Here is a 25,085-nt window from a genome sequence, read left to right on the forward strand (position 1 = left end):
TTGTTTTACCCTTAATGGCAACAATACAAATACAAGACTTGTCCCCTTCTGTCACTGGGATATAGATCACCGCAAGATTCAACCCATCACAAAGCACCTGTCCCATTGCAAGATAAATCAATCTAGTTGGCCAAACCAAATAAATAGATCAGAGAAAAATACAAAGCTATAATAATTATTCATAAGGAGTTCAAAGAAGACTCAAATAATATTCATGGATAATATTATCATAAACTCTCAATTCATCGAATCCTAACAAACACACCGCAAAAAAGAATTACATCGAATAGATCTCCAAGAACATCGAGGAGAACATTGTATTGAAGATCAAAGAGAGAGAAGAAGTCATCTAGATACTAGCTATGGACCCGTGGGTCTGTGCTAAACTACTCACACATCATCGAAAGGGTGGCAAGATTGATGTAGAGCCCCTCCGTGGTCTATTCCCCCTCCGGCAGAGTACCGGAAAAGGCCTCCAGATGGGATCTCACGAGAATAGAAACTTGTCACGACAAAAAAGTATTTCGGGTGGCTCTCTAATGTATGGGGAATATTTGAGAATTTATAGAGGCAAAATTAGGTCAAGAGGTGCCACGAGGGGCCCGCATGCCAGCCCCCCTGGAGCGCGCCTCCTAAGCTTGTCGCTACGCTACCTCGTCGGCTCTTCTCTTGAACCTTCTAGGGCCCCTTCTGGTCCATAAACAATTAATCCAAAGTTTTTTCTTCATTTGGACTCTATTTGATATTGATTTCTTGAAAAGCCAAAAATAAGCAACTGGCATTGGGCACTAGGTTAATAGGTTAGTCTCCAAAAATGACATCTAATTGTATATAATTGCATAATAAACATCCAAGATTGATGCTATAATCGCATCACTACTACAGGATGGTCCAAATGCGACAGTCGAATCAGAGACCCTTCAACGAAACTGTGTGCGATGCATCAATCACAAACGATTATGTAACAAAACCGTCAAAAAGATGCAAAACGTTTGCGATGTCGGCGACATCAAACACAATTGATATTAGAGCTGTGTGTGCGATGAGTGGCAAACGGTTAATCTAGAAGAACTGTCTGCGATGATGCAGAACAACAGAAACAGGGAGCCATATGAGGGTGTGTGCGATATACGGCATACAGTTCACTAGGATGAACTGTGTGTGATTAGGCAACACAATGGAAACTGTTCAACTGAACAAGATGTGTGTGATACGCGGCAAACGGGTCCGTAATCAGAAATGTGTGTGAAGACCAATAATAACACAAACGATTGCTGCTAATAGGCCGTGTGATTTGCTCTGTCTACAGAAGAATAATATATATATAATTGAAATAAACATCCAATTATATAAGTGACTATACAGATCATTCACATCTTGTGATGCTCCTGCCACTGCTCTGTGGCTCGATCCCTCGTCTAGGGCTGGAAGAAGACACTCCCTCATGTCAATGATCCGCATGTACATCTCGTAGCTTGTGTACGCGTCCTTGGCCGCGAACTTGACGTGTTGTTAATCCAGTCTGTCATGCAAGACACTGTGCCAGGCATTCTTGTCCTTCTTGCTCTCATCCTTCATCTTCATGTAGTAGAGGTCGATGATGGCCGAGGCGACATCAACCAGGGAGTTCTGTTTGTTGTTGTCACTGCCCTAGACCTTGTAGTGGTCCTAGATGTGTTGACTGATACGTCTCCATTGTATCTACTTTTCCAAACACTTTTGACCTTGTTTTGGACTCTAACTTGCATGATTTGAATGGAACTAACCCGGACTGACGCTGTTTTCAGCAGAACTGCAATGGTGTTATTTTTGTGCAGAAATAAAAGTTCTCGGGATGACCTGAAAATCAACGGAGATTATTTTTGGAATTAATAAAAAATACTGGCGAAAGAATCAAGGCCAAGGGGCCCGCACCCTGTCCATGAGGGTGGGGGGCGTGCCCCCTGCCTCGTGGGCCCCCTGGTGCTCCACCGACCTCAACTCCAACTCTATATATTCACGTTCGGGGAGAAAAAAATCGGAGAGAAGGATTCATCGCGTTTTACGATACAGAGCCGCCGCCAAGCCCTAATCTCTCTCGGGAGGGCTGATCTGGAGTCCGTTCGGGGCTCTAGAGAGAGGAATCCGTCGCCATCGTCATCATCAACCTTCCTCCATCACCGATTCCATGATGCTCACCGCCGTGCGTGAGTAATTCCATCGTAAGCTTGCTGGACGGTGATGGGTTGGATGAGATTTATCATGTAATCGAGTTAGTTTTGTTAGGGTTTGATCCCTAGTATCCACTATGTTCTGAGATTGATGTTGCTATGACTTTGCTATGCTTAATGCTTGTCACTAGGGCCCGAGTGCCATGATTTCAGATCCGAACCTATTATGTTTTCATGTATATACGTGAGTTCTTGATCCTATCTTGCAAGTCTATAGTTGATGACCCATAAGTATAGGGGATCGCAATAGTTTTCAAGGGTAGAGTATTCAACCCAAATTTATTGATCTGACACAAGGGGAGCCAAAGAATATCCTCAAGTATTAGCAGCTGAGTTGTCAATTCAACCACACCTGGAAACTTAATATCTGCAGAAAAGTGTTTAGTAGCAAAGTAATATGATAGTAGTGGTAACGGTAGCAGAAGTAACGGTAGCAGAAGTAACGGTAACAATAACAACGGAAAAGTAAATAAGCGAAGAACAATATATGGAAAGCTCGTTGGCATTGGATTAGTGATGGAGAATTATGCCAGATGCGATCGATTATGTAACAATCATAACCTAGTGAGGGAGTCCTGGATTAGGGGGTCTCCGGACAGCCGGACTATGTCCTTTGGCCGGACTGTTGGACTATGAAGATACAAGATTGAAGACTTCGTCCCGTGTCCGGATGGGACTCTACTTGGTGTGGAAGGCAAGCTAGACAATACGGATATGTATATCTCCTCCTTTGTAACCGACCTTGTATAACCCTAGCCCCCTCCGGTGTCTATGTAAACCGGAGGGTTTTAGTCCGTAGGACAACATACAATCATACCATAGGCTAGCTTCTAGGGTTTAGCCTCTCCGATCTAGTGGTAGATCAACTCTTGTAATACCCATATCATCAAGAATAAATCGAGCAGGATGTAGGGTTTTACCTCCATCAAGAGGGCCCAAACCTGGGTAAAACATCATGTCCCCTGCCTCCTGTTACCATCCGCCTTAGACGCACAGTTCGGGACCCCCTACCCGAGATCCGCCGGTTTTGACACCGACATTGGTGCTTTCATTGAGAGTTCCTATGTGACGTCGCCGTAAGGAAGGATGCCTCATCTTGTTGTTAAAAACAACATTACCGCCGGGGGAGCTCTGGCTGTCGGCCAAACTCTCCGGCTAGGCAGTTTCGTCCTGACCGCCTGTTCGGCCGCTGCACCGACGATGACTTCTCGGGTCATCAAAAACAGCCTCCACGTCGGCTCGGAATTCGCCGAGCAGATGGATCCAATGGAGCTCTCTTCCCTAAATGAACTCCTGGATTGCATCGCCGCCTTGGGAGTCGCTGCGGACTATGATCGGATTGGGCTTAAACCCGATCGAAGGGAGATTAACTCTCCACCAGTCACCCATCATGTTGCGGTGGTGGAAGAACAATGCGGCGATTCTTCCTCTATCTTGAGGACTAACTATGTCCGAATTCCTGAGCTCTCTGAGCCGGACACCTGTTTATGGGAGGACATCACCCAAACCCTGAACCTAGAGACAGGCAGCGAGCCAGACTCATCGGGCAACATACCGGAATCCGAACTTCCAAGATCGGAAACCCCTCGGCCCCTGGGTCTCAGATTGGGTAGAGGTCTGGACTCAAATCCACCCACCCACCCAGACATAAACGATCTTTCCCACATCAGGCAAGAGCCCCATGAAACAGTACATCATTATTGGGCCAGATTCCTCCTTGTGATGAACAAGGTTAAGGACTACCGTGAGTAAGACGCAGTCTCACTTTTCCGCAATAACTGCACGGACAAGGGAATCCTTAACACCATAAGTCGCCGTGACATATCACGCTTCGCCGACTTGGCGACCATAGTACGAAAGTATTGTGCGATGGAAAGTGCCTGGAAAACCGAAACAAAATTTTGGGATAATCCGGCTCCGAATATGCACCCAGTCCAAGGTAAAAGGGTGCACTATCATAAGACACCCGAGTTCATTACAAAGAAACAAAAACCCTCTACAGGGCACAGAACCGTATTGGAGGGATGGCTTAACGGACCCTGCAAAATTCATAGCACAGCGGATACAATACCAACGCACAGCCTTAGAGCATGTTGGATACTCCGGCAGGTGGCCAAAAGTGGTGAGGATCTTGTTATCCCAAATACCACAGAGCACCATCCCGTGGATAACAATACGGTTTTAACAGTCTTGGAGACCTTCGCGTCAAATAATAGGCGCAAGCGAACACATCGCAGCATTGCCGAAATCTGCCATGTAGCAGCAATAAATCCATGGAGTGACACGGCTATTACCTTCAATGCCAGTGATGAACCTAAATTCCGAACAGCCAGAGCACCAGCCGCACTAGTCCTCAGTCCAATCGTGGACGGCTTTCGACTCACCAAAGTACTCATGGACGGCGGCAACGGATTAAACCTCATTTATGAGGAAACTCTTCAAAAAATGGAAATAGACTGGAACCGCATTGAGCAAAGTACCACAACCTTCAGAGGAATCATACCCAGTCGAGAAGCACGATGCGCTAGGAAAATCACACTAGATGTGGTATTCGGTACGCCAGAGAACTATAGGTCCGAAGAAATCACATTTCAAGTGGCCCCGTTCAGCAGTGGATACCACGCCCTTTTAGGACGTGAGGCGTTCACGATCTTCCAAGCCGTACCCCATTATGGGTACATGAAGCTCAAAATGCCCAGGCCCAACGGAATCATCACTCTCGCCAGTGATCCGGACATAGCACTCCACGCCGAAAACAAAACAGCCGCACTGACCCTCGAGGCATTATCCGAAGCCCTCTCGGCCGAAGAATTAACCATGCTACGCTCCACGGTGGACAGGGACGACGTGATACTCGACAAGAGATCCAAGTCCACCTCTTTTAAACCAGCGGATGAAATAGTCAAATTCCAAGTCCACCCAACGGACCCTACAAAAACAGCCTCCATTGGGGCACAGTTAAACCCCGCCGTGGACGCCACACTATGAGATTTCCTGCGTGAGAATTGGGACATATTCGCCTGGCATCCTTCAGACATGCCAGGAATCTCACGCAGGCTGGCCGAGCATAGCCTCAATATCCTAAAGGGATTCAAGCCGGTCAAGCAGGCTCTTCGGCGTTTCTCCGAACCTAAGAGACGGGCCATGGGAGAGGAACTAGCCAAGTTATTGGAGGCCGGATTCATCAGAGAAATAAAACACCCGGACTGGCTAGCAAACCTGGTGATGGTACCAAAGAAGGATAAATCCTGGCGCCTTTGTGTCGATTTCAAGGACCTCAATAAAGCTTTCCCAAAGGATTCCTTCCCCCTCCCCCGCATTGATCAAATTATTGATGCTACCGCAGGACACGAGTCATTGTGTTTCCTCGACGCATACTCCGGTTACCACCAAATCAAGATGGCGGAGTCCAACCAAGCCGCAACGGTATTCAGCACACCATACGGTCCCTTCTGTTTCAACACAATACCTTTCGGGCTCAAAAACGCCGGCCCAACATATCAACGCATGATTCAGACATGTCTGGAGAAACAAATCGGCAAAATAGTAGAGGCATACGTAGATGATGTGGTCGTCAAAACTAAACACGTCGACTCTCTGATAGATGACTTGAGGCTCACATTCGACAACCTCCGAACATACGACATCAAGCTCAATCCGGAAAAATGCGTTTTTGGCGTACCAGCCGAAAAGTTCCTGGGTTTTGTTGTCTCCAGTAGAGGTATTGAAGCTAATCCGGCCAAAATCCGAGCTTTGTCACAGTTGGTTGCCCCAACAGACCTCAAACAAATCCAGAAGTTAACTGGATGTGTGGCGGCTCTCAGCCGCTTTATCTCCCGCTTAGGAGAAAAGGCATTACCCCTTTATCGCCTCCTTTGGTGCACCGAACACTTCGAGTGGACGGATGCTGCCACAGCCAGATTGGAAGAAATAAAAGCCATACTGGCAACCAACCCAATCCTGGCTGCGCCAAACATTGGTGAACCAATGCTATTATACATTGCGGTAACTCATCAAGTTGTAAGCGCAGTGCTCGTTGTCGAACGAGAAGCGGACGGACATAAATTCCCTCTTCAAAAGCCGGTATATTATGTATCCACTGTCCTCACTCCAAGAAAATCACGGTACCCACATTATCAAAACATAGCCTATGCGGTATTCATGGCATCCCGGAAACTGCGACACTACTTTCAAGAGTGTTTGATTACAGTAGCCTCGGAGGTGCCACTCAATGATATTATAAACAACCGCGACGCCACAGGCCAGGTTGCCAAATGGGACATTGAGCTCCTACCGTTCGACATAACATACAAACCCTGGCGAGCCATTAAATCGCAAGTATTGGCCGACTTTGTCGCCGAATGGACGGAAGCCGAACTCCCTAAAGAGTACGGCGCATACTCCAATTAGATTATGCACTTCGACGACCCCAAAATGCTGGCTGGACTGGGGGCCGGCGTCGTCCTGACGTCCCCAACCAGAGATATAGTTCAATACGTACTGCAGATACTGTACACAGACTCCAACAATGCAGCCGAATACGAAGCCCTGTTACATGGTCTTCGGATGGCAGTTTCCATGGGCATTCAGCGCCTGGAGGTGCGGGGGGATTCGAACCTCGCAATATCCCAAATAAATGGAGACTTTGATGCCAATGATCCGAAGATGCTGGCCTATCGTAACGCCGTCCCAAAGATGTCAGCTCGGTTCGAGGGGCTCAAATTTCACCATGTGGCTCAGGAAAACAATCAGACGGCGGATATCCTCGCCCGCATCGGCGCAAAACGCGATGCGGTCCCCCAACATCTTTTTAGAGAGGTTGTTTAAGCCATCCATGGTATGGGAGGGGGACACTGGCAATATTAGTCTGGAACCGGCCACAACACTCGACACCGAACACTCTGACATAATCGGAGGCTCTGCCACCGAAACAACACCTTCAGCCCACGTAATAATGGCCATCATAGCCCCGTGGACAGAACCATTCCTGGCCTACCTAACTAGGCAGGAACTTCCAGAGGACCAAAATGAGGCACGCTGCATAGTGCGGTGATCCAAGGCCTACAGGGTACATGAGGGATAATTGTACAAAAAAAGCACTACCGGAGTCCTTCAAAGGTGCATCTCTGAAGAGGAAGGGCGGAACCTTTTGGCAGAAATTCACGCCGGACTCGGCGGTCACCACGCCGCAGCCCGGGCTCTTGTAAGAAAGGCCTTCCGTACAGGATTCTATTGGCCGACGGCCCGGGCAGATGCATAGGACTTGGTCCAACGCTGCGCCGGTTGCCAGCTTTTTGCAAATCAAAGCCACATGCCACCCACCGCCCTCCAAACAATCCCCGTTACGTGGCCCTTCGCGGTCGGGGGGCTTGACATGGTTGGACCCCTTAAAGGGGGAACCCACAAGAAAAATACTTACTGGTCATGGTGGATAAATTCACCAAATGGATAGAAGCCAAACCTGTTAAAACATCCGAATCCGAACCGGTGATAGACTTCATATCCGGGGTCGTACACCGTTATGGCGTCCCCCACAACATCATCACTGACAACGGCACGAACTTCACGGCCGATGAGGTAAAACTCTGGTGCAGCAAAATGGGCATCAAGCTCGATTATGCTTCAGTCTATCACCCACAAACCAACGACCAAGTTGCGCGAGCAAACGGTCTTATAATGAGCGGCATTGAACCCAGATTAGTGCGTTCGTTAACGGAGTCTAACACACACTAGGTAGAGGACCTCGACTCTGTACTCTGGGGGCTGCGGACCACGCCGAATCGTAGTACCGGATATACACCCTTCTTTATGGTGTATGGCGGAGAGGCAGTCTTGCCCTGTGACATAATTCATGACTCACCTCGAGTGCGCATGTACGAAGAAAGAGAAGCCGAGCTCGATCGGCAGGACAGTCTGCACACCCTGGAGGAGGAGCATGACGTAGCAAAAGCCCGTTCCGCATTTTATTAGCAACAGGCTCGCAGATACCAAAGCAGAGAAGTACGGGCCAAAACTTATAATGTTGGTGAACTAGTTCTACACCTGCCGGATAAGAAAAAGAACAAGCTCGAGCCCAAATGGGAAGGTCCCTTCATTATTGACCAAGTTCTGATCGGTGGAGCGTACCGACTGCGGGGTGCATCCACTAATCGACTCGAGCCGAACCCATGGAACGCGGCCAGGCTCCAAAGATTCTACGCCTAGCGCTGGATTCTATGTTCGTCCCCTTCCTCTGTCCATTTTTCGCATATACATTATCTATCTTGTTTTTCTTTCTTTCTTTTATTCTTTCTCTAGGCCTTCAAGGGCCAACTTGTGCCTCGCTTGCACATTATAGATGCGCTAGCCGTGCTCATCATACCTGGGGACTTCTTTCACAGAAGCTTAATTATTTATCTGGGTCTCATGCCTCGCACATGTGTTATACTTCCGCATGTACCTTTTTTCGCCATTATATGCATTGATATGACTTAAGTTTTGGCCAAGCTGGGTTGCCTGGCTCTTTTATTTATGCCCTACGTTCCCATTAATTCGGCTAGGGCATAAGGGGAGCACCTCTGCGATTGTTACTGCCGGGTCAGCCGGATGTGTACCTCAGACTAGGTGAAGTCGAAAGCTAGCGTTCTTAAGGGAATGTTCGGTCGGTGAACAAAAGATGATTTTTATTTATTTTCCATATGTGCCCCCAGATGTTTTTTCCTGCGTTTCCTATCGCAGTCCGGACATGCACTTTAGGGCATGCGTACCTAGGGAAAGGAACCCTTAACAGAACTATTCTCCCTGGAAGATGTTTCTTACTACCCATGTAATATAACATAACTAGTTGGACACTTGTCTGTTCAAGCACTAATGACCCCTACGCCTGGTCTCCACGCATACCCCGGTTCTTATATAACTGAGCGGGTATTCGGATACACTCCGGACTATCGGGTCCCGAGGTTGAAGCGAAAAGGTACGCCATGATAAATGATCTACAATCCGGCTAGAAGGCATTATACATGTCACTTTAATTACATAGTCATGCAGATTGACTAAATTCCTCTTCTATACCATCCAACAGGCGGTCTAGCCTACAATCCTATTGGGAATACTTTGCGGCTAATTCTACTTCCCATAAAATAAGCTAACGGGAATCTCTTTTCCGTCGGGCCCCACAGGTCCGACCTCGGCCATGTGATTTGGGTCAGCCTTGGTATACCGCGTCTTCACCATGGCCCAGGCTTCCCTGGCACCTTGACGGCAGGCCGATATCTTCCATAATCGGAAGCGCCGCCGTGCTCCCTTAAGCTTCTCTGTAAGCTCTGCAACGCCTTCTGGCAAGGAGACGGATGGCCACAAGGCCTGGGCAACACCTTGCAACACCTGCCGAACTTGTTCGTGCAGTTGTGAGAGCTCAGATAGAATATCAACCGCAGACCCAGGCATTTCCTCCGCGGGACGACCCGTCAGCATACCTACAGACATAACGCTGTTAGCCGGCTTCTTCGCCAAACTCCTTCAAAAGGATTCGTTCAAGCACTTACTGAAAATGCCACGTAGAAGCCGCTTATTCTCCTTCTTGGAGTCTGCCAGCTGGGCTCAAACGTCTTTCAGTTCCACGCTCAGCTTGGTATTGGCGTCTTGGAGATTGTTTTTCTCCCGCCTAACCTCAGTCAGCACGTGTTCGCCAGCCTGTAGCTGTCGCACGACATGCTGGTCCTCCGGATTTTCTCCAGATTCATCTACAACAACTATTGTTAGATCTGCAGTCACGCCGCACACTATATGGTAACCATCATTCTTTAAAAGTAAATGTTACCAGCAGGGGACTTTTTCGGTTCCTTCAATGCGGCAATAGCGGCCCGCAGTTGGGTCTTGCATTCCTCCAACTCCTGTGACAGCCGACTATTCTTCTCTGTAAGAACCTGCACAATAAAGATGATCCTTAAATTAGTTCTGCTAACTGTTTCAAGTCTCAGGGGCTACTGCTACATATAATCATCAGATTCACTTACCCGTACATCCTTTACATACTGATCTGTGGCTCTGGCTAGACCATCTTGAGCAGCATGGAGGTACGCCTCTCCAGAATTGAAGGCCTCAAATGCCTCTGGTGAGAAACAAGCGTCGCGGAGTACAGCCCGGCGGCACCTATGATTCATGGCACTTTCCACTTCTGAATTTGTGGCCGATAATCTATCCGCATCCTCTATAGGAGGATTATCCTGCGCCCGCACCATATCGGCTTCCGCCTCTATGTCCGGTCCTGGCACCCGACTGGTGGAAGCATGATTAGCAACATCACCGGACATATTCCGGCGAGCGTTTTTTCTGATGAAGAAACACGGGCGCCATTACATTTCGAGAAAGACGACAACCACAGAGCGGGGTTTCTGTTATACCTTTGCGCCGGCGTCTCCGTCCTGACCGCCTTCCTTTTTGGCCTGCCCAGCCTCGGTGCCTCTTGTTGGCGAGTTGCTGCGGGCTCGGCAAGGCGTCCCGAATGCCTTCCCTGTAAAAACGCCATATGTATATGGTAGGTGAAGTGTCTAAAAGGGGATCCTAGTTTTTGGAGTTGGGATTTTTTGGTTTTTCTTACGTGCGATGTAGGAAGCAGTCTGGGATAGTCGGCTGTAATGGCCACCATGGCATCATCACAACTTAACTGATAGAACTGCCGGTCTATCAGCTCCACGAATATGACCGGATCTTCTTCGAGTCCGGAGTCGAGGGCCCGGTCAGGGTCCTCTGGTTGTGGGGAGGGGCTGCTGACCTCCTTTATGTCTTTTTGCAGTTCCTGCCGCAAAACGGCAAGGTGAATACCTATGACAAAGAATGTGGGAAGGAATGGGAGTAAGGAAATACAACTCACCCAGCTTGGAGGATTGTACATGGAGAATCCATCCCGTGGCTTGATGCGGATGAACTCCTCTTCCTCTCCCTTGAACAATTTGGACAGATTTTTTGCTAAAGCGGCAACATTGTCCGGACCCTTACGCCCGCAATGGGTGGCGTCATCTGCCCCGTTAAAGCACCACATGGGATGCCCTCGATATTGAAGTGGTTGCACTCCCCGCATTATGCATATTGACATAACTTCGATTACTGTCAATCCTAATTGAGCCAGTGCTTTAACCCGGTTCATCAGGTAAAGGACTTCTCCATTGTCTTCCACCTGGGGGCTCCGTGGGCGCCAACTTCGGCGTTTCTTCAAAGGGGCGTTGGTAAACTCAGGAAGACCCCGCCGAACAGGGTCCGAAAGGGGAACGTCCTCCATATAAAACCATTCCGAAGGCCAGTCTTCGGATGACTTCTTCGGGGTACTGGACAAGTATCTGGTTCCGGCGATGCGCCATATTTCGGCTCCGCCCACTTGATAAAGTGACCCCCTCTGTGTGCGAGGGACGAGGCAAAATAGCCTTTTCCACAGCTCGAAATGAGCCTCGCAGCCCAGGAACAACTCGCAAAGAGCAACATAGCAGGCGATGTGTAAAATGGAGGCAGGGGTGAAATTGTGTAATTGGAGGCCGTATAAATCTAGGAGCCCGTGGAGGAACAGATGAATTGGAAATCCGAGTCCCCTTAATAAATAGGGAACAAGGTAGACCCGCTCCCCCGTAGAGGGACTGGGGAAGCTCTCCGCTTGCTCCCCACCATTGTAGGTGGCAAGCTCGGCTCGAACGGGCACCATGTATGCTGGAGGGAGAAATCCCTTAGTCTGCAGTTCGATTAATCGACTGTGTGGGACGGAACACCTCTCCCAATCACCGGGCTTACGACTACAGGGGCGGGAGGAGGAGCTGCGGAGGTCGGCCATGCTGGAATGGATCTTTTCGAAGCGCGCTCTGATGGTGTGGATCGGATCTGAGAATCCCCATCCTTTTAATAGACAATTTATTTATCTAGCTAGGGGGGTGAATGTAAAAATGCCCTGGCGCCTCGTATTCATTCGACGTGTGGGAAATAACCCTTATTGGGCATAGAAGCCAAGAGGTCCAAACATTTATGGGCCGGACACTGCTTTACAAACGTTCGAAATATGGAGAAGAACCCGCCTTGCAATGCCGAAGACAACACCGCGCGCCGGATTCATCGTCATTGAAGCCTGGTCACTACAAGAAATATGTCAACTTGTGACCACCACTATTGGTCACTGAATGGTCACAAATTTCCATTTGTGACCTTTTTTGTGACCAAAAACATAAGGTCAAAAGCTGGCCGTCATAAACTGACATTAGCGACCTTTCTTCTAGAATGGTCGTAAACGTTTACGACCAAAATACATCTACTGTGGCGTTTTGGTCACTAGCAACCTCCCCAGGCCACGTAGGCATCCAGCGTGGCAATCTGATGTGGCACAAGATTCAGCCCGGTCCGATTAGGTGTTTTACATGGGCCGAGCCGAATAATTCAACCTATTTGTGTTTTTTTCTATCAATTTTTGGTTAGATTCATGGGCCAAGCCCTACAATTTAGCCTTTTTATTTTCTGGGCTTATGCCATTTTGCATTCCGTTTCATTTAGCCTTTTGTTTTTGTTTTTCATAAATGCACAATATTCCAGTCCACTATTGTTTGGGCCATAGCCTTTTTAGAGCACAAATATTATTCGATCCAATAGACGAACATTCAGCCTTTTTCATTCACAGATTTCAATTTTACACATTTCAACAGCAAACAATCAATAATTCTCACAATTAAATGATCAAATCCAAAAATCACTCTATGAAACTCAGAACAGCACATCTGCATGATCCATCAAGTGTACATACAATCAGAAACAAATACAGAGGCACCAAAACTATTGTGCACATCTCCAAGCTTCTTCTGATCTTCGGTCACAGCAGCAGCCACCTCGGTCGCTTGCCTCGCGCTGGCGAAACTTGACATGAAAATATATTATGAACAGACCATTCAAGAAAATGACATTTATTTAGAATGATAACACAAATTGAGCTAGCTAGTACCATGCTTTTTGTTCTCCAACTAGTTAAAATGAGATACCCACTCATACAAGAAAACAGATACACAGTGCAAGAGATACCAAAACAGATACACAAATTGAGATGTAGCAGACAGATTCATCAAGTATATATCATGATGTGTATTCATCATATAGCTGTACCATTGCAAACCAAGAGATACCAAAACAATGGAAGAGCAACAATTAATAACGTACTAGATTAGTCGGTAGGCTAATTTAATTGAGTGCAGCAACTTGGTTGATGTTCAAGTTGCTGTTGTTGTTTTAGCAGTAGTGGCATACTCAAAATCTAGCAAGTATTAGTACTCTGATGTGCTAGTGCTAGTATTAAAAAACGATGAATTTGACTAGATCAAGGAAATGAAAACAAAGACAAAAATTCTTTCTTGCAAATGACCCAAAGGAAAAAAACTGATGAAGCAGCAAGGCCATGACCACCACCAGGTGCATAGCTGCTCTACCTAATGGGCCATTAGTAGAAAGCAAGCCGTTTAACAAGCTAACAAACATCAACCATTATGAAATTACAATAGCAGAAGCCCGTGTAGGGAGATTAGCAGCAAGTGAGTGAGCAGAGGGAGAGGGAGGTGCTACCTGCTAGGAGCGGTGCGTGGTCGTGGCCGGGCTGGACTCATCGAGCTCAGAGAGGGCAACTTGGTTGCCTTGGAAGCAAAGGAGCAGACCCCTTGTTGCAGGACAGGGTCGGTGCCTAGGTTCGTCCCTCCTCCTCAAGCAAGACAAGGCCATGTTCTCGGCCAAACCTCCTGTTCATCCAACATCGGCAGTTCAACACCACAGCAAAGTACAAAGCAAAATAAATAAAAGAGGAGAATGATGTGCAATGCTGCCCCAGAAGCAAGACATCGGTCAAAAGAAAATAAGGAGCCTAAGAATACCCTTCAGAACATATCAGACATCAGACGAATAAATCACAAGGAAAACACGCAATAAAAATGAGCACAGGCTGCAGAGCGCTATCATATTGGAAGAATACCCTTCAGAACATATTGCACAAGCTGTCCGTAACCAAAACAATTGTTGCGGGATTATAACTTACTAATAAATCAACAACAAAAACTAATGATGATACATCTACTCTGCTCTACTGTCTGTTCTTACAAGAACAGCTGCATGCACCTGTGGCCAAAGGAAATACTCAGTTTGTTGGGCTAGTTTGATTAGTACTACTTTGCATGTGTACAAAGCACCAAAGCACTGATTGGTTAGCCAGGACCAGATGGTGAATTGATCCCAAAGCACCAAAGATTACAATATGATGCAATTGGTTATTCAAAATTTTGACTTGCATACAACATCACTACACTGTTACTGCTATCAACTCATAATTTACTCCCTGGACCTAACCTGTACAACACTATTTTGAGAATATAAAAATATTGGTTATCATAATAAAATACTATTTATTTCCTTCACTGTTTAGCACAATTATCTTACAATATAATATCAATCGTTGAACACTTTCTCACAGGGTCATGCCTACATTCTGTATTTGGGCATCACTACTAGCATAGACAGAAAGACATGCTAGGCTATCGTCAATTCTAACTTGACATATGCATAAGAATCGCTAGAGCAAGCAAACCAGAAAATCATAGAGCATATATCGTTCCCCATTTCACGGAGAATCTCCTCTTGCACCTAGGTGGTCACCGCCACAGCCTCCTATTACACAGCAACCAGGTACCCGGCATGCACATGTGAGTTGGCAACCAGGTGATATCATAACGAGATGCATCAATCATGTCGAGCTCTCGCTGTGGCACAAATCAAATGACACAAAGTAGCAGTCGAATATGTGAGGTACCCAAACCAGCGATTGCACTTAAAAAACAGAGGCAGACGATGCAACTACTAAGCAACCGTGAACTCTGCCACAGCAGCATAATGATCAAAGCAAGCTCGCTAAATGACCCAACCAGTAGCAACATGTAGGATACTAAAAATTCACACAGAGGGCGGGATCGAAGCGCGAGCGGTGTCGACGCTGTTGTGCACGGGCCTCATCTCGCTCCCACGCTCCATCGGCTCACGCACGCTACAAGGGAAAGGAAGAGCAGCGAAGATTCGCATCAGAGACCAGAGCAAAATCAGAAGCAAGAGCAAAGTAATAACAATCCAGGGAAGGCACATGGCTCCTAACCGCCAAAGCAGACGACCCCGGAGCCCGGATCGGGCGGATCTCCGAGGCACAACTCTGCGGCAAAGACTGCGTCACGGGCGGGGGCGATACGGATGGCGGCAGGTCGGGGCTTCGCCGTCGACATCTGGCCGGAACCCTAAGCAGCCGCCCGCGTCGTCGCATGTGTGCGGTGGAGTGCTGGTGCACCGACTCCAGCAGCACCACCTTGAACGCCTCGGACGACATCTGCGGGAATGAAAATCGAACACCAAAGGAGCGCATGACATCGTCAGAACCTCGTCTCGAGAAGGAGAAACGCACAGGCTCAATGACGGGAGAGGAAAATACCTTGGGGTTGGGGACGGCGCGGCCTCGCAGGTCCCCGCGCGAAGGCACTGCAGCAGCGGATCCCTGCCGTCCCGGGTGGCCAGACGCCGCGACGGGACTCACCATGGCTTCGTTGGGGCCGGATCTGGAGCGCAGGGAGGACGGGGAATGAGCCACCGGAGACCCGTGGCCGGCGTGAAGCACGCACGCGCACGCCGGCAAGAAAGCCGACCGCGATGCCATGGCCATGCCTGGACTGGTGGATCTGGGGGGTGAAGGCTAGGGGAGAGGGTCCATGGCGGAGATAAGGTCGGCGGTGGTGGGGGGTGGCGGTGGTGGGAATCACGGGAGGGGGCTCGCTCTCTCTCGATCTGGACTGGATCGGGATCGGTTCGGTGGGTGGGATCGGGAGGGGAGGGGAGGGGAGGGGAGAGGGGATCACGCGCAGCGAAAGGAGGCCGAGGATGGGGAGGAAAGGAGGCCGGGGTTGGGGAGGAAAGGAGGAGGTGGCGGCACCGACGAGACGAGGATGAGGATACAAGCGGCGGCGACGGCGGGGGAAAAGTGAGCGGGAGCGGCAGTGGCGATGGGGATAAGTGAGCTAGGGTTTTCGTGGGTGGATGAGGGGGGGTGTGGGCTGCCGTTGGATCCGGGCGCATCCGACGGTGCTAATCCATTATCCGCGTGAGATGGTTTTGGACCAATTAAAACGCGGTACCCCTTTGATGATTTTAAGACCATTTAAATTGGTCATAATCGATTGAAAATAAGATGTTAAAACATGTCTGCTATTTGACGGCCTAGAAAATTTATAAAAACAAATAGAAATAAAAAAACTTTGCATTGTGTCACCAAGTGTGACCTACTTTTCAGTAAGAATAACAAACTTTGAATAATGCAAATATCATAAATAAGTGTTCTCAGAAATAAGTTTTTTGTAAGAGAATTATTTTTTGAGTGCCCAAAATGATTTTTTATGAAGAACCTAGCAAATATTTGTTCCAAATTTGGGCCACATCAATTTTATAAAATCTTAGGTCATATTTAATGTTTAGTTGACCAAATGTTGCCTAAGGAAGTTTTCATTTTCCATTTTTTCGAGTGCCCAAAATGAGTTTTTTTGTGAAGGACCTACCATATATTTGTTGCAAAATTGTACCTAATCAATTTTCTAAAATACGAAGACATATTTAATGCACAATTGACCAAATGGTTGGGTGTAAAAAGTTTTGATCCACCTCTCATGAAAAAGACAAATTTCCACCGATTCAGCTGGAAGCGGGTCAAATTTGAACTGTAGCTGCCTCGTAGTTTGCTCTTTATTTTTTCCAAAAATCATTTGTAGGTACATAAGTATCTATTTAATCAAAGAAACACCAAAAAAATTTCAAGATTCAACCACTAGCTATGAACGGTCAAGCCCGCTGTTTTGACCGCATTTTGAAACGGGCATAAAAAATCAAAAAAATCAAAAATATGATTAGTACCTAGAAATATTGTGCACAAGGGTGCATCTTGGAATTCTAAACAATGTTGCCTAAGGGAGTTTTCATTTTCTTTGCACGGAAAATACATTTTCCATTTTCCGAGTGCCCGAAATGAGTTTTTTTTGTGAAGGACCTACCATATATTTGTTGCAAAATTGGACCAAATCAATTTTCTAAAATACTAGGACATATTTAATGCACAATTGACCAAATGGTTGGGTGTAAAAAGTTTTGATCCACCTCTCGTGAAAAAGACAAATTTCCACCGATTCAGCTGGAAGCGGGTCAAATTTGAACTGTAGCTGCCTCGTAGTTTGCTCTTTATTTAAAAAAAATCATTTCTAGGTACATAAGTATCTATTTAATGAGAGAAACACCAAAAAAATTCCAAGACTCAACCACTAGCTTGGAACGGTCATTCCCGCCGTTTTTGTCCGCATTTTGAAACAGGCATAAAAAATTCAGAAAAAATCAAAAAATTGGGAAACCTTCGCATTGTGTCATTATATGTGGTCAAGTTCCCATGAAAAATAACAAACTTGTAATATGGCAATTATTTTAAAAAAGTGTTCTCAGAAACGAGCTATCACGTGTGGAGATCAATGGCTTTCAAGACAAATGATCAAACTTATGGCCACATTCATGGCATAGTTTGTTCAAATGATCTCATATTGTGCACAAGGGTGCATATTGGAATGGCAAACAATGTTTCCTAAGGAAGTTTCCATTTTCTTTGGACGAAAAAACCATTTTCCATTTTTCGAGTGCCCAAAAGGAGGTTTTTTTGTGAAGGACCTCCCAAATAATTGTTGCAAAATTGCACCAAATCAATTTTATAAAATATTAGGACATATTTAATGCACAATTAACCAAATGTTTGGGTGTCAAAAGTTTTGATCCACCTCTCGTGAAAAAGACAAATTCCTGCCGATTCAGCAGGAAGCGGGTCAAATTTGAACTGTAGCTACCTCGTAGTTTGCTCTTTATTTTTTCCAAAAATCATTTCTAGGTACATAAGTATCTATTTAATCAGAGAAACACAAAAAAAAATCAAGATTCAACCACTAGCTAGGAACGGTCATTCCCGCCATTTTGACCGCATTTTGAAACGGGCATAAAAAGTTCAAAAAAAATCAAAAAATTGGGAAACCTTGGCATTGTGTCATTATATATGGCCAAGTTCCCAGGAAAAATAATAAACTTGTAATACGACAATTCTTTTAAAAAAGTGTTCTCAGAAATGAGCTATCATGCGTGAAGATTCATGGCTTTCAAGCCAAATGATCAATCTTATGGCCACATTCATGGCATAGTTTGTTCAAATTATCTCATATTGTGCACAAGGGTGCATATTGGAATTCCAAACAATGTTGCCTAAGGAAGTTTTCATTTTCTTTGCACGAAAAATTCATTTTCCATTTTTCTGAGTGCCCAAAATGAGTTTTTTTGTGAAGGACCTACCATATATTTGTTGCAAAATTGGACCTAATAAATTTTATAAAATACTATGCCATATATAATGCACAATTGACAAAATGGTTGGGTGTCAAAAGTTTTGATCCACCTCTGGTGAAAAAGACAAATTCCCGCCGATTCAGTAAGAAGCGGGTCAAATTTGAACTGCAACTGCCTCATAGTTTGCTATTTATTTTGTCCAAAAATCATTTCTAGTTACATAAGTACCTATTTAATCATAAATACATGGTTTGGTGGCGATACGTCGAGGTTTGGGCGGTGGCCGAGGCCCCCAACTCTAGAGCACGTAAACTCGCATGCCCGCCGCGTGGTCACCACGTGACCGTGGCGTTGCCATGTGTTCTGGGCAGCCTAGGCATGTCTAGTGGGTTGGGCACTCCCTGGGTAGGTGATAGGAAGAAAATCACAACATAAGATTCTCACGAGGAGACCGATCGATGCTCAAACATGAATAAGCAGCCAAGTGTTTGATTAGCGGTACGGGCAATGCACATGGACAATGGGCGTGAGTTTTGGCTGAGAATGATCATATACTAAGGAGAATGTATTCACTAATTTTTAGCTCAAAAGGAGGATCCTAGGTGGTACTTGCTTTGCAAAGTACCACACTGGACAAAAATATGAATGTTGAAGCTGGGCTCAAAATAATGAATGGATTGAGCTGAAATTTAGTGGAGGATGGTTATTTGGGCATAGGAAAGCATTGTATAAAATTGATACCATTTGGACATGCCAAAGTAGTACTTCCTTCACAATGCTCTTCTATGGACAAAAACTTGGGAAAACTAGTGAGAGAGATTGGATGAATTAAATGAGCTAAAAATTGGTGTAGGTAAGTTACATAAGTATGGTCATGCACTGGTAAATTTTCAGATCATTTGGGTAAGCCTAGCTAGTAGTTACTTCACAAAGCTTCTCTCGAGGTAGAAACTTTGGAAATTTCCTGAGAAAGATTTACTAGGAAAATTGAGCTGAATATTATCATGTGGCAATGATTTGGGTGTGGATGCATGCCCGAAAAGTTTGAGGGTAATAGGAGGGGTCTATATAACACTTGCTTTGCAACGTGCCAATTTGGCCATAAAATATAAATTGAACCTGGGCTCACATAGATGATTTGACTGAGCTGCAATTTGGAGGGGGGAGATAATTTGGGCATATGAAGGAACTGTATAAATTTCATGTCATTTCGAGATATAAAAAAGGTACTTCCTTCACAATGCTTCTAGGTGGACAAAAACTTTGGAAATTTGCCGAGGAAGATTTGCTAGGCAAATGGAGCTGAATTTTGTCATGCGGTAATGATTTGGATAGAAAAGAGTGCCCAAAAATTCCTAGGGCAATGAAGAATATATAAATAGCACTTCCTTCATAAAGTGTTGTTGTGAACAGAATAGGAAAATGAATATTGTTGAATTAGTTTTGAACTAGGCAAGGAAGGACTTTTACATATTTGATGAAGATATGACCCAAAGAATTTATGATATTTTTTTGGGAATTTTGGGAATGACAGAAATATAGGTTGCTTCACAACCTATGGCAAAAACTGCCACATGGACATGACACATAGGCAAAACTGATGAGGTGGCGCCTAGTCATAGCAACCCACCACAATTTACAAGGTTATGACCATCTATATTGGTCATGATCAGCTAGAAATAAGGCATCGGACTAGTGTTGTCTGCTTTATGACCATTTCATGTAAGGAAATTACGACCTTTCTGACCAAAATGGTCGCAATGGTTTTGGGTTTGGAGCCCCCCGAACAGCTTTTGACCAATTGGTCTAAAATGGTCATAGATTTATGACCAATTCTTCCAAGGTCACTGACAGAAGGTCATAAGTTGACATATTTCTTGTAGTGGGTTCGGGGGCTACTGAGGGAGTCCTGGATTAGGGGTTCTTCGGACAGCCGGACTATGTCCTTTGGCCGGACTGTTGGACTATGAAGATACAAGATTGAAGACTTTGTCCCGTGTCCAGATGGGACTCTACTTGGCGTGGAAGGCAAGCTAGACAATACGGATATGTATATCTCCTCCTTTGTAACCGACCTTGTGTAACCCTAGCCCCCTCCGGTGTCTATATAAACCGGAGGGTTTTAGTCCGTAGGACAACATACAATCATACCATAGGCTAGCTTCTAGGGTTTAGCCTCTCGGATCTCGTGGTAGATCAACTCTTGTAATACCCATATCATCAAGAATAAATCAAGCAGGACATAGGATTTTACCTCCATCAAGAGGGCCCGAACCTGGGTAAAACATCGTGTCCCCTGCCTCCTGTTACCATCCGCCTTAGACGCACAGTTCGGGACCCCCTACCCGAGATCCGCCGGTTTTGACACCGACACCTAGGGTGACACAGAACTAGCTCCAATTCATCAATGTAATGTAGGCATGTATTCCGAATATAGTCATACGTGCTTATGGAAAAGAACTTGCATGACATCTTTTGTCCTACCCTCCCGTGGCAGCGGGGTCCTAATGGAAACTAAGGGATATTAAGGCCTCCTTTTAATAGAGTACCGGACCAAAGCATTTACACATAGTGAATACATGAACTCCTCAAACTACGGTCATCACCGGTAAGTATCCTGATTATTGTCACTTCGGGATCAACGGATCATAACACATAATATGTGACTATAGACTTGCAAGATAGGATCAAGAACTCTCGTATATTGATGAAAACATAAGAGGTTCAAATCTGAAGTCATGGCACTCGGGCCCTAGTGACAATCATTAAGCATAGCAAAGTCAGCAACATCAATCTCAGAACATAGTGGATACTAGGGATCAAACCCTAACAAAACTATCTCGATTATATGATAAATCTCGTCCAACCCATCACCGTCCAGCAAGACTACAGCGGAATTACTCACACACGGCGGTGAGCATCATGAAATTGGTGATGGAGGAAGGTTGATGAAGACGATGGCAACAGATTCCCCTCTCCAGAGCCCCGAACGGACTCCAGATCATCCCTCCTGAGAGAGTTTAGGGCTTGGCGGCGGTTCTGTATCGTAAAACGCGATGAATCCTTCTCTTTGATTTTTTTTCTCCCCGAAAGTGAATATATGGAGTCAAGGTTGAGGTCAGTGGAGCGTCAGGGGGCCCACGAGGTAGGGGGGCGCTCAGGGGGTAGGGCGCGCCCCCCACCCTCGTGGACAGGTGGAGGCCCCTCTGACGTGGATCTTTCTTCCAGTATTTTTATATATTCCAAAATAATTCTCCGTTGATTTTCAGGTCATTCCGAGAACTTTTATTTCTGCACAAAAATAACACTATGACAATTCTGCTGAAAACAGCGTCAGTCCGTGTAGCGACCTGACCCGAATGGATCACGTCTACTGTGCTACGGTGTCATCCCTGGATCAGTAATGCTGACACCACACAGTACATTGAGGTTTTATAGCAGAGTTGCAATCACACACTTATTACATCGATGGCTCAAAAAGAACTTATTACAATAAATATGACTTAAGGCCATATTTTAAAGATAACAGCGGAAGACTTGGAAGATAAATGGGTCCATCAACTCCAGCGGCATCACTGAGTATAGAACCACGACCTAAACGCTCTTTACTCGTCATCTGAAAAGTCTGCAACCTGAGAAGTTGCAGCCCGAAAACGGGTCAGCACATGGAATATGCTGGCAAAGTAACACATAGAGAGTAATGGAATGAAACAGCTATACTACATGCATATATGGCTGGTGGAAAGCTCTATGGTTACAGTTTTGCGTAAAGCCAATTTTTCCCTACTGCAAAGGAATAAATTTATTTAACTATCATGGTGGTTGTGAAACATTGAGAATGGTTGACAGCATTCTCAATCCCAATTAAAAGTAATTAAAACCCAATAACATTTATTAGAAGTAACATGTTGAGATTCACAATGATATTCAAGTACTAGATACTCAAGTTGTCCATAACCGGGGACACGGCTAATCATGATTAGTTTGTTACTCTGCAGAGGTTTGCGCACTTTTCCCCACATGACTCGATCGCCTCCGTTTGTTTTCTCGCACTACATGGTGTTTGAGAAACGGATGACCGAGACATAGTCTTTCAGAAGCACTAGCACCTTACATGTGGGGTAGACCGGTACACCTACATCCCCTACATCTGCTAGTCCACCCCGTAAGAGTTCGCACAACTTAGTCAACTATGCCAGAGCCCATAATGGCATGTGGCTGCACACGGAAGTTTCTAGCATGAATTATCTTATGATCCCTTTGAGCCTGGGTGGCGGTCCAAAAAAAAACAGGCAAGTCCTGATAGACATCAGGTGCCTCAATCCACCCAGATGTGTGTTTAAGTTGCCACCTTAGATAAACCATTAAAATTATCAATCTCACATCTGTCATGGATATCACTCACCCAATCCACATCTACTAGCATAGCATGGCAATATAAGCAAACGTAGAGTAACTCCCAAAGGTTTCATAATAATACAGGTAATAGGTACTACCTCATCTACTTCCCATCCCACAATTTAATTAGATCCTAATCATGCAATGTGTGAGGATTGATCTAATGCAACAAAACATGGGTTGTAGAAAAGGTATGATCAAAGTGTTACTTGCCTTGCTGTTGATCCACGAGTCCTAGGGTTTTGAAGTAACAAGCGGCGCAATCCGGGTAATCTATCGCAGACAAACAACAAGCATACAATAAGTACTCATCTAATGCACAGGTAAAACTCGAACAAGAGAACGAACTAGGTAGTTCAACTTAAGAACTCCGGTTGCAAGAAAGAACGAAAAACAAACGGCGGAAGAAAACAACTCGGTTCTAGCGAGTTGAATCTAGGTCAAAATTTTACTGTAGCAAAAGCTTGTTCAAGTTGATTAGACGGAACGGCGGTTTCGAGATGAAACTCCAGGCGCTTGAATCACCTGATTCCGATAAACGAGCGGAAAAATAGACTAGGAAGAAAATCGGATCTGAGATCGCGATCGCGGAATAAATCCGACGAGAAGAAAAAGAAGAACGGTTAAACGAACGGGCGCTCGTTAACCTAGAAGAATCCGGTGATCACGTTCGTTAGGACGAACGGTCCGGCGAACGGTCCAAGGCAACTAAATCGGAAAAGAAAACGAATCCGATCTAGGGTTTCGGAGAAGAAAACCGAAACGAAAACCGATCTAGAAAACAGGAACGGTTTGGCGAAGAATCGGAAAGAAAACGAATCGGTAGAGAAGAAAAGAATCGGAACGGTTTATAAGAAAAACCGAACTGAGGGAAAGAAGAGACGCGGCGCGGTACCTCCGGCGAACGGCGGCGACGGCGGCGTTGGGCGGCGGCGGCGGTGCACAAGGCGGCGGCGGTGGTGACGCAGGGCGGCGGCGGCGCGGCAAGGTGCGGCAGTGGCGGTGACGCAGGGCGGCGGCGGCGCGGCAAGGTGCGGCGCAGGGCGAGAGGTGTGGGGTGGCGGCGCGGGTGAGGCGGCGCGACGGCGGTGACGCAGGGCGCGGTGTGATGCGGCGCGGCGGCGGTGCAAGGCGCGGTGTGGAGGAGAGCTTTGATTTGATGTGTTTAGAGGGGGGGTGCTTGGGTATTTATATGGGTGAGGGAAGACAAAACTTGGGGTAGGGGACAAGAATTAGACTAGGAATAGGAAAAGATCTAGAACTAGAAAAGGAATATACGGAAGTAGGACAAAAGTCCTACTAGGATTTGGTTTAGAGCAAGAGGCGAGGAGGCGGCGGCCTTGCGCCTGGCAAGTGCACGAGCGGCTCCCTGGGGCGGTGGCCTTTGGCCTGGCTGGGCCTTGGCCTGGCCGGCCTTGGTCCAGTTTTTTTTTTGTTTTGTTTTTTTTAAACGGTTCAGCGCGCAGAAAAAAAAACAAAAAGGGATCTAAACAAACTCCGAAAATCTAAAGTAAATTTTCCCTGACTCCTAAAAATGAGCCGAACAAAATGAACTTTTCTCCGGACCTAAAATGCAATTTTCGAAAACGCGCATTTTTCCCTATCCAAATTAAATGCAAATAAACACCGGAAAGCAAAATTGATCTATTTATTATATCTTCATTTTTCCTAAATTTGGGAAAGTCATATTATTCCCTCTCTCATATATTTTGACACCGGAAAATTTATTAAAGATAAAATAAATAAATTAAATGATCCTATTTTTCAAAATTCAAGAAAACTCTCAAATATGAAAATAACAAAATCTCCAACTCTCTCCGAGGGTCCTTGAGTTGCGTGAAATTTCTAGGATCAACCAAAATGCAAGAAAATATGATATGCATATGATCTAGTGTATAACATTCCAAATTGAAAATTTGGGATGTTACAGTCCGGGTTAGTTCCATTCAAATCATGCAAGTTAGAGTCCAAAACAAGGGCAAAAGTGTTTGGAAAAGTAGATACGACGGAGACGTATCAACTCCCCCAAGCTTAAACCTTTGCTTGTCCTCAAGCAATTCAGTTGATAAAGTGAAAGTGATAAAGAAAAACTTTTACAAACTCTGT

The sequence above is a fragment of the Triticum urartu genome, chromosome 2A (assembly GCF_056163025.1).
Source record: "Triticum urartu cultivar PI428250 chromosome 2A, HENAU_Tu73, whole genome shotgun sequence".
In the NCBI taxonomy this organism is placed as follows: domain Eukaryota; kingdom Viridiplantae; phylum Streptophyta; class Magnoliopsida; order Poales; family Poaceae; genus Triticum; species Triticum urartu.